The sequence below is a fragment of the Fukomys damarensis genome, unplaced genomic scaffold (genome assembly GCF_012274545.1).
Source record: "Fukomys damarensis isolate Sample0158 unplaced genomic scaffold, DMR_v1.0_HiC HiC_scaffold_2, whole genome shotgun sequence".
NCBI classification, from domain to species: domain Eukaryota; kingdom Metazoa; phylum Chordata; class Mammalia; order Rodentia; family Bathyergidae; genus Fukomys; species Fukomys damarensis.
In genome coordinates, this window is record NW_022900914.1 from 40,969,002 (window position 1) to 40,976,225 (window position 7,224).

Below are 7,224 nucleotides of genomic sequence, written 5' to 3' on the forward strand. Positions count from 1 at the left end.
CCGTTTCTTTTTCTCTGCCTTCTCTTTCCCTTCTAGCTCCGTGTTTTCTCTTTCAATCAATGTAATTAAGTTATTAAACCTCATCTGGAACTCCATTGCAGTTCTGGACTTAAGAAACCAATCAAATCTGAACATGCATCTTCAACTGTCCTCAGTTTAGTAGCATTTTCCTTGTCAAATCCAAGCTTGTGAAGCATACAAATCAGAAAACAATCCTCCTCTTCTGTGTAGTTTTTTCCTTTGTTAGTACCATATGATATTCGGAGCTGATGAAAAGGTGCTTTGAACCATCCAATCTTCATATCAAGTGCTTTTTTGATGCTTATTCTTCTTTGAATTCTTGCCTACCCCCTTTCAATCTGTGCCATGATCTTCACTATGTCCTGGAGCTCATTACATCTTTCCCAGAACACAGTTGAATATTCAACAACTTCTTCTGGAGTTTTTCCTTCCACTTCTCTTACTATATTTTCAATATCATCATGACCTCACTTCTTACTAGCTTTAATAAACTGGTTAAAGTCCTTCTTATTCCATTTGGTAAATCCCTGTGCCAGAAGCTTCTATTTTTCCTCTAATTCCTCATCATTAAGGGTTTATACTTCATCAGTTTTAAATTTTTCTTCTTTTTGAGTCTGGGCTGCATTAAGAAGATCAGGACTTGGAGGTACCTTGTACCCAATAGTTTTTCTGTAAAACAGAATTTCTTTTTCCAGAATTCAACTAAACATGGGGAAAAGAACTGAAAATCCCAAATATTGGGTTGTTTTGGAGGTCAAGAAGCCTTGGGTGCTGTAAAACCAATCTTGTAGATACTCACAAGGTACTTCAGAAGTTTAGAAGAGACATCCAGTAGGAGTGATTCTTGAACTTGGAATTTTATACAAAGGAAAATTTAGGAGGCAGCTAGTTTAAGAGAAGTATTTGCCAGAGTTCTCAGTGACAAGCAACAGAAATCAACACTGGCTGATTAAGCAGAAATGAAACATTAAAATAATGTTAGGTAGACTTCCCTACATAAATAAAAAAACAGGCTCCAGAAACATCTCTCAAAATGATCCCAGAGATCTGATCTAGTGAGAATGCTGCTGATACTGGTTTGGCCAGTACCACCGGCATTGGATGTTAAACAACAACCAGCAACCAGCCCCAGGTGCCTCAGAAGTTCAGTACAGCAACTCTTAACATCAACATCAGAGGAACGTTCTCCATGTTTCTTGCTTGCATCTTTCATTAGTTACTAAATCAAAATCTGGGGCAGAAACACCTGATCAGTCCAGCAGAGGTCATGCGACTATACCCAACTGCAAAGGAAGCTAGAAAAGTAGGCATCTGCCAGTTTTCACTATCTATTTGTGTGTAACAAACCACCTTCATGACTTAAAACATTAATAACCATTATTCTAGCTCAGTATTCTGTAGATTGACTGGGCTCAAATTCATAGTTCTCCTCTGGATATGAAATCATCTGAAGTGAAGACTCATATCCCTGGGATGTCCAAGATAGTTCACTCAAGTGGATAGATGGTTGTTGTCTGGGAACTCAACAATGGCAGGATGATTCTTCTCCATGTGGCCTCCACTCGAGGATGATTTACATTTTACATAGTGTCTTCAAGAGGGAGTACAGCAAGCAATAAAGTCAAAAACTTCATATTTCTTACTGCTCAACCTTGGAAGTTACACAGCATCACTTGCACTCACTTTATTGGCTGAAACAAGCCAGAGGCTAGTACACACTCACGAGAAAGACAAATAAGCTTCCTCTTGCAATGAATAGTAGTCGAAAATTTGAAGCTATTTTTACCACACTGGCATTTTCAACTTTTATACTGGAAAGAAGGTTTTGCTTCCAACCTAGATTCAAAAGTTGGAGATTTTTCCAAGCATAAGAAAGAGGATAATGGGTCATCAAAAAGAAAAACAAAAAGTTAATTGTAAGAATCAAGAAGAAGTGTATTCCAATCAGCAGAAACAGTATTGGAAAGTCTTAGAGAAGGCCTGAGCTGGTACTGCCATGTAAATGATGCACTACTCTTGATAAGTCCGGGTGTCCTCTTGCTAACTGCATTAAAACTGTTCCTTGTCAAGCAAAGCTATAATTCTACTGTATTTGTGCACATTAGAGGGTCTAAACTAATTACAATTGATTTGGAAGTTGCCTTGTTTGTTTTCTCCTTTCTACATCTTTAAACCCTTTTCAAGATCACTGTTTACAAGATCTGCTCCAGGTGGGGAATGTGTATTTGACAAAGATTGCCTAAGGATTGCAATGACTTGGAAATAAATAAATCTAGATCTCATCTGTCCACTGAAGTATTTTTAATAGTCTTTTATTTTACTTCTCATTATGAAAATATTTAAACTGCCAGAAAAATAGAAATAATAGTACAATAGACATCAATATATCCACCATCTGGATGCAATTCAATAGTTGCTAGCATTTTATAATAGTTTGCTTTAACCCTATGTATATTTATTTTCCTGAACCATTTAAAACTAAATTATGGACACAACATTTACAGGCATGTCTAAAAAGAAGTAAAGACATTCTTATATATCCATAATTTTATTATTATATCTAAAACATTAACAATAAATTTTCGAGAAGTGCCAGCCCATATTCAGATTTCCTCAATTATCCCCAAATAACCTTAATAATGATTTATTCAAATGAGAATCCTATCAAGAGCTATACATTATTTTTGTTATTTCTCTTGTCTCTTTTTACTGTAGAAACTTCAGTTGTCCCTACTGAAGAGATTAAGTACTTTGTTTTGTAGAATAGCCCACGTACTGTATTTGCATGATTATTTCCTTGACAGCCAGTCTAACTTGTACCTCTGGTGTTTCCTGTAAACTGTAGACTACATTTATAGGCTTATGTTGATTTGGGTTGGTATATTTAGCAAGCATATTGTACACTTCTGTGATCTGTGTATTTCATCTGTGATCTGCTTACTTCACCTTATTGGGACACCCATTGTGTCCAGTTGCCTTTGTCTTTTTAGTTTGAGGATGGGGCAGGAGCAAAAATAATGTAATCAGGCTGGACAAGGCAAAATAATCTACAGTGGGTCACAAAAAGATTAAAGGTATGGAGAAAAATGATAGCAAGCCAAGGCAGAGTTAGGGGATGGGATGAGGTAGTGGCAGGGGTCTATCTGTTTCTGTCCCTTAGTTTCGGGTGGAATCTCTCATCAAAAAGGAGAGACTTGATAGTATTAAGGAAGGGATGTACAGTGCCTGCCTACTAAGAGAACAAGATGCTTCTACCCTGGAGAAGAAGAAATTGCTGAGTAGTCCCTGCATAGATCTCCCTTTTGGGGCGATAGGCAAAGTCTGGCTTGATTTCCTAATAGGAAAAGCAATAACAACAACATATATTTAATGATACCTACAAAGGTATAAGAATTTAGGGTGTACTTAAATGTGCCCAGAGGCCACAGCACTGGAATTATTGTCTCTGTCAGTGCTAACACACCAATAGAGGCCAAAATGGCAGCAGGGAGTCTTACACTGATGATCTATGAAAAGCTCATGTGGTGGTATGGACACTGGAATGATTTTAAGTCTGGGAGGGTAATGGCAGACACTTGAGGGACCCAGGATTAGTAGCCCCAGTGGACAAAATTAGCAGAAATAATAGCAGCTAGGGATTTAGCTCAGTGGTTCCACCGTCTGCCCAACAAACACAAGGACCCGAGTTCAGTCCTCAGTACTGAAAAAAGAAATAATAGAAGCTTTAGAATGACCTGGGGCAGGGTCTCTCAAATTCATAACTGCTAACATTTTAGGCTGGATAATTCTTTGGTGTGGGGGCTGTCCTATGTATGAAAATTAGAGGCATCCCTTGCCTCCATCTCCTAGATGCCATTTACACCCCCACCTCTATTGTGACAACCCAAAGTGTATCTGAACATTGCTAACTGTCATGTGGTAGTGGGAGGGGAGTTATATTAAAATCACCTACAGTTGAGAATCACTGGTCTGAGAGAAGGGTCAATTAGTGACAGTAGGGTTTTCCATTAAGGGATTATAATATCTGGCTTCACGTTGGACTGTTTTACCTATATTAGTTCATCTCATTTGGACAGTATCTCTGTGCAGTAGGGACACTGTCTTGGTTTTTGAAATGGAAGAAAATCCTTAACAAGGTTTGATGCTGTTGCTGAGGTTTAGACCTGGGTCTGTCCCACTTTAAGCCTCTAAGAGCAAATAAGCACCCCAGGCCTCACTGCAGCAGAGAAATGTGAGGGACAGTCGTGAAGATGTACTAGCTCAAGAGGGAAGGTCAGCAACACTGATCAGGTTAAGAGTTTCCATGGGACACAGGGAAGTTTTACCGGTGATTTCAAAGGGGCTACTGCTATCAACGAAGACTTGGAAGAAGGGATAGCCATGAAAGTAGCTTTGGAGTTGGAGGAATGTAGAATCTCTTAAAGACATTGAAGGAGAAGGGGTGGTTCCCTTAGAAATAACAATAAGAGAACTCTCCTTAAATTTTCAAAGTAAGGTATAAGATCCTAGGCTCCAGAGAAGCCTGAGTTAGTCCAGAAGTTACAGCATGAGCGCAGTGCCCACCCAAGCCATACTTCATTGGAACAGCACAAGGTTGAGAGAAATGTGCTCTGAACACCCCCAGTGGGGAAGGGCTGGTGCTGTGGAGGCACTGGGCATACAGGAGCCTGGAGAAGTACCCCTCAGTGGAACCAATCTGAAACACTGGGGCAAACAAGTATCTGCCGTGAAGCATTTCCCATCTATTCCAATGCATCTTCCTCTTCTCTGACCCCCAGTTACTGCTATCAGTCCTGTGCTGCTCATCATTTAATTGTTGTCCATTTGATAGAATCAGAGTTCAAGGTGGTGACTGTTTCAGGTATATTGCTCTTGTCTTTCTAACCAGACTGCACACTTGTGTTTATAAGCAAGAATCAATAGTTTCTTCATACTAGTCCCTCAGCACAGTACTGAATGCATAAAGAAAACTGTAAATCACATGTCACTCACACTATATTTCTATTTCACAGTTTTTTAAAGATATAAAACATCACACAGCTACAGAGTCCTCTTCAGTGCTTCTTAATCCACATCAGACTTGAATAAATTTTGTGTGTATCCCTCTCATCTATATTTTATACTTTAGTATAAAAATATATATCCATAAATAATAATATATTTGACTTATCTTTAAAAATCCACATTTTAGACCATCAGTTCAGCTTGTGGTCATGGACTGGACATTAAACTCCTACTTGTCTACCACTGAGCTACATCCTCAGCCCATATTTTTGAGACAGGGTCTCACTAAATCACCCAGATGTGCATCAAACTCATTGATCCTCCTGCCTCATCCTCCTGAATAGCTAGGCTCAAATATTCATTCTACTTATTCAGCCCTCAGTGTAGCTAATGACAAGAGAGTGTAGTAATGATGAGAGAAGAAGAAAACCATATTCATGCAATTCTGATAACTTTGAACAAAGTAGGAGGCTTGACCCTTATAAATGAATGTATAGTCTGAGTGGTGTTTGAAGCTGAATCATATCTGAGGCTAAATCGTGCTGTTGTAAGGTGTCTCATATCCTGGAGAAAGTAGCACTGACTTAGGAAGCATTCTCAGGAAGATTTGCATTACCTCCTTGCTTTGTCTTGAACACAGAACAGTGCCAAAGAAAGTGAAGCCTACCGAGAATGGAAAGGAAGAAAAGCCTGTTCCCAGTAAACAAGTTAACAGATTTGAAGAGTCTGTGCAGCCAAGGTTTGTACTATAGAAGAGATGTGAATGTGTGCCGGTGTGTCGAGGGAAAGAAGAGAATTTTAAATCAAGATGGCAGGGTGTATTTTCTTCAGCTGAGAAAGGATTTTGACCAGAAAAAGGCAACAATTCAGTTTCACCAACCTCAGAGATTTAAGGATGAGCTTTGGAGGTTCCAGCAGAAGCTAGAATGTTACTTTGGCTCCTTGGTTGGCTCAAATGCGCACTTAACCCCTTCAGGATACAGGGCCTACCTCCCCATTATGATGATGTCAAGGATTTCATCCTGTAGCTGGAGGGAGAGAAGCACTGGTGGTTCTACCCGCTCACAGTGGCACTGGCACGCAAGTACAATGTGGAGTCCAAGGCCTGGCTCAGGGCGCTGACACATGAGTTCACATTGAAGCCAGGTGATTTATAGTACTTTCCTAGAGGGACCATTCATCAGGAGGACAGTTCTCCAGGACTGGCCCACTCTGCTCATGTGACCATCAGCACTTACCAGACCAATTCACGGGGAGATTTCCTTTTGGACACCATTTCAGGGCTTCTGTTTGATACTGAAAAGGTACATGTGGAGTTACAGAGTAGATTACCATGGCAGCTGCTGATACAGGTGGGAACATCAGCTGTTGCAACAAGATGAAGTGGCTTTCTGAGGACTCTTGCAGAATAACTGGAGGGCTCTAAAGAACTGCTTTCATCAGACATGAAGAAGGATTTTGTTATGCACACACTTCCCCCTTATAATGTAGGAGATGGAACAGAGTTGTCAGCACCAAGTAGAAAGTTACTGATGTTGGACAGCACAGTGAGACTGCAATTTAGAGACCACATTATCCTCACAGTAGGGCCAGGTCAGAATCAATCCAATGAAGTTCAAGAAAAGATGGTTTACATCTATCATTCTCTAAAGAATAGGAGGCACACATGATGCGGAATGAGGAAACAGTGTCTCACGGACTTCACTTTCCTTTCTCACATGTGGATGCACTGAAGCAAATTTGGAACAGTTCAGCTATTCCTGTCAAGAACCTGAAACTAAGGGCCGGGGATTTAGCTCAGCGTTTCTGTGGCCTGCCTTGCAAGTGCAAGGACCAGAGTTCAATCCCTGGTACCCCCCTCCAAAAAAAAAAGAACCTGAAACTAACTACAGATGAGGAAAAGGAGAACTTGGTATTATTCCTCTCAACAGAATGTTGAATCCAAGTTCTTTAATGCCTTTCCAGAGCAAATAGTGAAGATGGAAGTGCTCGGTAGGTACTGTTGTTTTGAGCCCACCCACTAAGTAGAGTACTGGCCACACGCATGGCCCAAGAAGAGAATGTCACCATCCCTTACCTTTCAGACATATTCATATTAATGGGGACATGGAAAAAAGAACAGTAAATTAGGTATCTCAGAATGTGACCAAACTATGTTTTTTTGAAAGTATTTAATCCAGTGAGATAGAAAAGGCACAA

At 40.1% G+C, this 7,224-nt stretch overlaps 1 pseudogene; it reads left to right on the plus strand.

Annotated features, from left to right (window-relative positions):
• Positions 1 to 5,697: 5,697 nt before the first annotated feature.
• Positions 5,698 to 6,979, plus strand: LOC104852269 (annotated as a pseudogene).
• The last annotated feature ends 245 nt before the right edge of the window (positions 6,980 to 7,224 follow it).